Here is an 8,142-nt window from a genome sequence, read left to right as displayed (position 1 = left end):
AGAGAGAGACAGAGAGACAGAGAGACAGAGAGAGACAGGGACAGAGAAACAGAGAGAGTGTTCCACGTTTTTCAGTGTGTGTCAAACTCTTGACTCAATCTAGGAAGCCCAGCCTCCATCCCCTGTCTATTCTGCCTGCTTCAGAACCAATACAACACCTTGTTCTTTCCTGTGTCTTATTGTTTGTAGATCTAAAGGACTTTTTTCCAGCTGCCACCAGCTTTGCCACTGACGGCTTACGCAACTTGCCCAAGGCCGGTCTTTTCTCTGTGGCCAGCATTCACCCAATAAATCCTTTTGTTTCACAGACTTCTAGGTGCCTAGATTTCTCTGATGGAAACTTAGTGAGGGGGACACCAGGCCAGGTTCCACAGGGAGAGCCCAGAATCTCTGTGGTCCTTGTCCTTGCCCTGTCCACCTCTCCCACTTGGCTAGTGATTCTGTGTTGATATTTGCAATAAAACTGTAATCAGCTACACACATTCTATGCATGCTTACACACACATATATGCTCACACATACACATATATATACATACATGCACAGATGCAAACGTGTGTACACCCACATATGAATCTATACACACACAAATATACAACCATGCATGCACACACACATATATGAACACGAGCCCACTCCTGTTGGGACCACAAATTCACAATGGCTAGTTTTATCTACTTCCCACAGGATGAACAGAGACTTGGGGTTATGGATGTCACCCTTTCGAGGTTTCCCACTATCTCATTAGAGACGGTGTCTCACTAGACCAAGAGAACCGAGACTAACGATGCTCCAAGGCAAGATCCTGCTCAGCAGAAACCCCCCCCTAAATAAATACATAAAATGTCTTTTAAAGAAAGCAAATTACACAGTGCCAGCTAGCAGTATCGCCAAGATACTCCAGGAAGTAATGAAGTACAGACCTTGGTTCCTGCAGGTGAGAAGTTTGCATACTTAAAATTGGGACAAGATGAAAAAGGAAGAAAAAAACTTAAAGAGAATTCATGGCAGAGGAGAAACTGCTTCTTCTGAGACCTCAGTTTGGAGCTTGGTAAATTCTGTTTTAGATTTATTGAGTATTAATACCTTCAAAGTTTCTGTTTTAGAACAGGAAAGGCGAGAAATATATAAAGAAATGGAAAAACTTCCCTTGTGCTGCTGATTCCTGGGGGAGATGCAGAGCTGAGTGAGAATTTTAAAGAAACTCCTCAGCCTGTGAGCCCAGACAATTTAAAATAAAATATTCTGGGGCTGAGAAGATAGCTTGGTGGAATATGTGCTTGCCTGGCAAGTGCAAGGTCCTGAGTTCAATCCCTGGTACCACCAAAAAAAAATAAGTACTAAAATAATATTCTGAACCTTGTATGTCTGAATACCAATAGGTTTTTAAGAAGATTTCTGTGCAAGGATATGTTCTTGAACATTCTGTTTCCTGATGGTGGTTCAGCAAATACAGTGTACTGGTGAGGTTTCCAAAGATTCTCTTGTCCTGTGCCTCCAGATTTTGTAGAGATTGGCACAATGCACCCAGCATGGCAGCATGGTCATCTTCAGGGGTGCTGGTGACAGACACATCAATGGTGGTGCAGGGCCAGTGCCAGAGGGAATAAGGTGGCCACAGCAGGCCAGAGATATGTTTTAAAAAAAAACAAAAGCAGCTTCCCCTTACCTCTTGCCCTCAGCAGGGCCAGGCATGGTGGCATGTACTTGTAGTACCAGCTACAGGAGAGGCTATGGCAGAGAACATGCTTAAGTATAAGGACTCTTTATGGGTTTTTTTTTAATTAATTTTATTGGGAAACAAATAGCAATGAGACAATTTCAAAACCGGTTAGTAGGACAGTTTCAATAATTATTATATTGCATACTGTTTTCTTCATAGCAGCTATTCATAGATAAGACAGATAAGTTTGTTTGTTTGTTTGTTGGTGGCACCAGAGATGGAACTTGGGACCTTGTACTGGCCAGGCAGGCATGTGTGCCACTGAGCTATATCCCCAGTCACTTTTTATGTTAAACCCAATGAAAAGTTACTGAGCTCGTTTCACTTAATATTTGGTCCCTAAGTAAACCAGGAAAAGTTGCAAATATTAAAATCATTACTGTCAAAACAAATAAAAAGGGGGATATTTAGAGCCCTCTTTTAATGCACTAGAAAGCAATGGTTCAGTGCTAAACAATTCTTTCTTCTTTAAACCTGACTATTGATACCAAGGGAAATACTAATTATGATGCTAAGATGCTCAAAATTGGCTTATGTTCGGACTTTCTTTGCACTAAAGTAATAATTCTTACTTGTTTTCAAATGAGCAGCAGAAAAACCTGACACCTCTGCCCCTTAAGGCATCCGCTATCACTCAGGCTGAGGCTTCCCCTTCTTAGCCTTTGGGTCATAAGGGTAGAGATTCTAGGCCAGCCATAAGTAAAGCCTCCATGAGGCTGTATCCATCCTTGATTTTGTTGAGTTTCCTCAAGGACAATATCCCTTATAGGTTACTTCTACATGCACGATTAGATCTTGAATTTTTGTTTTGCTTTGTTTTGTTGTATTTTATGGAAGGGTCTACAGGGTATTCAGGGTCTCACTACTAGATAGGACTCGTAGTGATCCACCTGTTTACAGCCTCCCAAGAGCTCCATGCTCTTCTTGCCTTCATGGTTGGTGAAGAGAAGTTTGCCATAATTCTGATGGGTTTTTCTTTGAATGAGATCTGCTAATTTTCTCTAGCGGCTTTCAGTATATTATTCTTGTGCTGGATTTCTGGGATCTTGACTATTATATCTCTCGGTGTGTTTTTCATTGGGTTGAGGTTATTTGGTGTTCTGTATGCCTCAGGTACCTGAATGTCAGATTGTTTCCTCATATTTGGGAAGTTTTCTGCTATTACTTCTGCCCATATTTTTTTAATGTCATTTTTATTGACTCCTTTCTCATTGATGCTTATTAGTCTCACATTGTTCATCTTTGCATCGTCTTGCAGGTATTGAATTATTTTTTCTTGCATCCTAATTGTTTTTAAGAGATCTTTTCTTACTTTTTCACTAGCTGCAATGGTGTCTTTCAGGTAAGAAAGTCTATTTTCACTTTCACGCAAACGGTTTTGCCAGCTTGTGATTGAGGTTTTAATTTCCTGTATATCACTTTGAACCTGTTTCATAGATTCTATTTCTTTCTTAACTTGTTTATTCAGGGGTTCCATCCTTTTTATATTCTCCTCTATTTTTTTATCAGTGTATTCTTTAGAAGCACTTAGTACTTCTTTGATTAGAGTTAGCACTACATTTTTTAGTTCCGAAATTATTTCTGATCTGATTTCTTCTATACCTTTCTGCAGTTGATTCTTTACTGTCAACGCTATTATTTCCGAGATATCTGGCGTGTGATTTCCAGTTTCCTCAGTGCTAGTGTCTTCTGCATTTGTACTGGATGGACTTGGGGCCTGAGACTGCATTTTGTTCCTTCTCTTTGTCATTGTGTATACCATGGTCTTTTGACCTTTGGTGTAGAGCTTGGATAGAGTTATTACCTTAGCACCAGGTCAGGATCTATGAAGTTCAGATTCCTCCTGTGGGTGTTGCTTGGATCTGGCTGCTGTGCTCCACTTCATTCTGCTGCAGCCGTTAGACTTGAACCCTTTGTGTCTCTCTGGCAAGATGTTCTGCTCCTGAATCAGCTGAGTGGGTCTTGCCTCTAGCCTCTTTGCAGGGAGTTCTGCTGAAGGGTTCTGTGCTGGGCCTGGGCTCTGGGTCTATTCAGGATCCGGAAGGCCCCGGGTCGTCTCACTCACTCACTGGGGCTGCGCTCCGGGTCTATTCAGGATCCCTCCGGGCCCCAGGTCATCTCACTCACTCCCCGGGCCTGCACTCTGGGTCTGTTCAGGACCCCGCTAGGCCCTGGGTCGTCTCGCTCACTCGCCGGGCCTGCACTCTGGGTCTGTTCAGGATCCCGCTAGGCCCTGGGTCATCTGTACACACTTTTTCAACTGTTGCAATTACAAAAACAAAAGAGGGAATATGTTGGGGACTAGAGATTCAAAATGGCTAGCTTTACGTACTTCCCTAAGAGACAAACAGAGGAGTGGGGTTATTGATATCACCCTTTTGACATTTTCCATTATTCCACTGGGGGTGCACCATTGTCTCCCACCAGTTAAGAGTAAGACTAAGCCTGCTAAGACCAAGGATGCTCATTCGATCTTTCTCAGCATAAAACCACCTCAGCCCTCCTAGCCATCTGATCATCCACTGCTCGATCAATACATGCCAGTGTTCTGGCTACCTCGTGGCCTTTGTTTCTCGTGAACAACTGTTCATCCTACATCCCCACTGTCATGTCATTTTGACTCACTCTTTCTATCTTTCTTTTGTGACACAAAACCTGCCACGAGCTTGGGGCTGACTGCAGGGGTCTCAAATGCACAGCCATACATGTCCTTACACAATTATGCACACATATATGCAACCATACAAAGACACATACACGTATACTTACTGGGTCATGTTTGAAACTTTTTATGACACAGTTAAACATTGATCTCATACTTTAAAATATATTCTTCCATTTGCTGTTTAAGGAGATAATCCCACAGTTCTTAACATTTTAAGTGATAACTTATTGGACTTGGCCAGCCGATTTACTTTCTCCATAGCGGGACCAAAGTTGCCTTTCTGCAAAGTAGGGGCAACTATTGCTTCACAACCACCTGGCCTCCTTGCTCTGTCCCCTCCCACCCCCCTAGTCCAGTCCTACCTGGCGTCCCACATGCATGGACCAGTTTCCCCAGGAGAGTCCCCAGCAGGCAGCACCCAGCAGACCTCCACCAATACTCAGGCCATTTTATTTTTAAATCAGTTCATACTTAAAAAGAAGATGCAAAAATAGCTCCAAGTGCTTGTATTTGCACCCGCAACTTCCCCAGATGCCAGCTGGTTACATAGCCAGGTACTCAAGAACAGCCTAGTTGCCAGGTTCCCAGAACCCATGTGCAAACTACTTCCTGCGTGCTTGGTCCCAGCTCCCTGAAGCATTTCCTGTGGGACTCCTAGACCCGTCCTTCCCAAAGGACCCTCCTCCTTCACCTGCCCTCCTCTGTGGCCCACCATTTCCTGTAGCTTACTCCTAGGGTCTCAACCCCACCTTATCTCAAGACCCCTGAGTTAAATTTGCTAATGGCAGCTCACTTTGAGTTTACCCAGCTGTCCAGAATCTGGAGATGTCCTCAGCCCCAGTGCCCACCCAGCATCCTCACCCCAGGGGCCCCAACCACACAGTCAGGGCAAGTTGGCTGGCTTGAGTCCAAGATGATCCTTCCTGGACCAGCTATCCTCGATGTCAGTGTCTGTCCTGCTGGATGTGCAGGGCAGCTAGGGACAAGTGGTCGCTCCCTGGCTGCATCCAATTTCTCTTCTGCAGGACAGGTGACCTAGGTTCCCTCTGCCTAGCTGTGGGTCACAGCTCCAATACGTATAATGCATTATAGGATGTGGGGGTACCTATGTGGGGTGTATATGGTACCTATGGAGGGGGCGTGCTTGTGTGATGTGAGGGCACCCTATGGATGTAAAAGGAGAAGGAAGGAACCATGGATGTGAGGGACGGACACAACCTGGTCAAAATGATGTGGCCCTATGAACACACACTTCACAGAGGACAAAATTATAGAAGTGAATAAATATATGAAAAATGCTCCACATCACTAGCCATCCATGAAATGCAAATTAAAGCAACACCAAGATACCATCTCACCACAGAAAGAATTGCTATCATAAAGAAATCAAACAATAACAAATGTTGGAGAGGCTGTGTGGCAAAAGGAACCCTTTTCCACTGCTGGTGGGAATGTAGACTGGTGCACCCATTATGGAAATCAGTGTGGAGATTCCTTTAAAAATTAGGACTGGAAGGGCTGGGGAGATGGCTCAGTGGAATAAGTGCTTGCCTGGCAAGTGCAAGGGCTTGAGTTCAATCCCCGGTTCCGCAAAAAAAAAAAAAAAAAAAAAAAAATTAGGACTGGAAATCACATTCGAACCAACTATCTCCCTGCTGGGAATTTTCCCGGAGGATCTGAAAACATCATATCATAGTGATATACATGCACATATGTTTATAGCAGTACAATTTGTGATAGCCAAATCTTGGAAACAACCAAGATGCCTGTCACCTGAGGAATGGTTGAAAAAGATGTGGTGTTTTTATACAATGGAGTATTACTCAGCTATAAAGAATGATAAACTTGAAGCCTTTATATTTAAGTGGACGTCTCTTGAAAATATACTCATAAGTGAAATAAACTAGACCCACATGTGTAAATATCATATAGTCTCCCTAGTATAAGAATTCAAAAGAAGAAATATAAATAAAAGGTATAACACAATTAAAAGGAAAGTGAGAACTTGAGGATTGGCTAATGAGGAGAGGGCAAGGAGAAAAGCTCGGAAACATGACAGGGGCAAAGCCATACATTTATACACACAAGAGGGTTAAGGCAATGATCCTGAGAATCTGCAGCATGTTTCTGAAACTAGCAGTTAATTGGTAGGATTCTCAACCTCACTAACTATATATGCTGACACCTGCAAACTAAGCAACTCCACTGAAAATAGCAATGTGTAATGCTAAGGTCATGCTTGGAATGCCTGTCATTCTGGTCTTCTAAATACATACTGCTTGTCATGTCATACCAATTACTGCTGTACTGTCTCTCAAGTACTTTTTTTTAAAAAGGGTAATAAATGAAAACAAGGGACAAGACAAAAAATGTCATAGTACTGTCCTGCTACAATGCTGTATATGGTTAGATCTCTAAATTTCTGTGTAAAAACATGTAGTTATTTATTCCCATTTTTTAAATATGTTTTTCTTTTTTTTCTTCACATTCTGTAGGGATTTAAAGTTTAACATATCAATACTTGATGGAAAATACCTGTTCCATGTTATGTCTAAGGTATTTGATATTCACACAGATAGTGAGGTTAACTTCAACTGCCTATGTTATAGGGTAATAATATCATTAACCTTCTCTTCTGGAGGGTTAATAATCTAAGTTTGCAGACCAAAAATTAGAGAAAAAGAAGGGCTGCAAGGACAGCCAACATTTTGGCCCTAACCTTCCAAGGTCAGTGAAGACTCAGGACATAGGAGAACCTGTACCGTAACATCAAGTAACTCAATTGTGTCCCAAATTTTCTGATCAAGGAGATTATGGAGCCACAGCAGAAAGTGATCAATGATGTAGAGTGTGCCTAAGGAGAGTCACATAGAGAGAACACATTCTGTCAGGCTTTCACAGAGAGCAAATTGGTCAAGCAATGGCCGTGACTCATCCACAAGGCTGACACTGACAAAGGATCTACAAATTGTGGTACAGGGTTTCAGTGTAAATCTTGAGGGGATTTGACTGACCTTGGCAGATGCAAAAGTTACATTCTTTGTTATATAGGTCTTGCTTTATCTCAGTCTTAACCATCCAGCAGAAAAGTATAAAAACAAGGTATAAAAAGTAGAACCTTATTAATAAACTGAGCTGTAAAAAGCTCAAGTCAATAACTTTGGACATTGCCAGTCCTACAGATAACCCACTACTATTATGGACTACTGGACTATATTGGATTATTTTTCTGAACCCACGCACCTACAATATTTAAATGGCAAGGGAATACCCATCTCAGACAAAACCAAACCAAAAAAAAAAAACAAACAGGGGATACAAATGAAGGACCATTTTGTATCTGTATATACAAAAAGGGTAGATATACAGCTACTTTCTCTTAATTCAATGAGAAGAAAGATTTGTACTAATACTGTTTGGACAGGATATCATGTCTGCATCTTGTACTATGAATAACCACTATGAAGACAACAATACGCAATGTATTAATTATTGAAACTGTCCTACTAATCGGTTTTGAAGTATAACTAGTGCAACCACTGTGGAACTCAGTGTGGAGATTCCTCAAGGTTACATTTGACCCAGTTATTCCCCTTCTTGGTATCTTCCTGAAAGAATGAAAAACATCATACCAGAGCAATATATGCCCACCAATATTTATAGCAGCACAGTTTGTAATAGTTAAACTGGAAACATACAAATGTCAATCAATGGATAAATGGATAAAGATATATATCTATATCTATCTATCTAT

The sequence above is a fragment of the Octodon degus genome, unplaced genomic scaffold (genome assembly GCF_000260255.1).
Source record: "Octodon degus isolate 3935 unplaced genomic scaffold, OctDeg1.0 scaffold00104, whole genome shotgun sequence".
In the NCBI taxonomy this organism is placed as follows: Eukaryota; Metazoa; Chordata; class Mammalia; order Rodentia; family Octodontidae; genus Octodon; species Octodon degus.
This window is presented reverse-complemented; position numbering follows the sequence as displayed.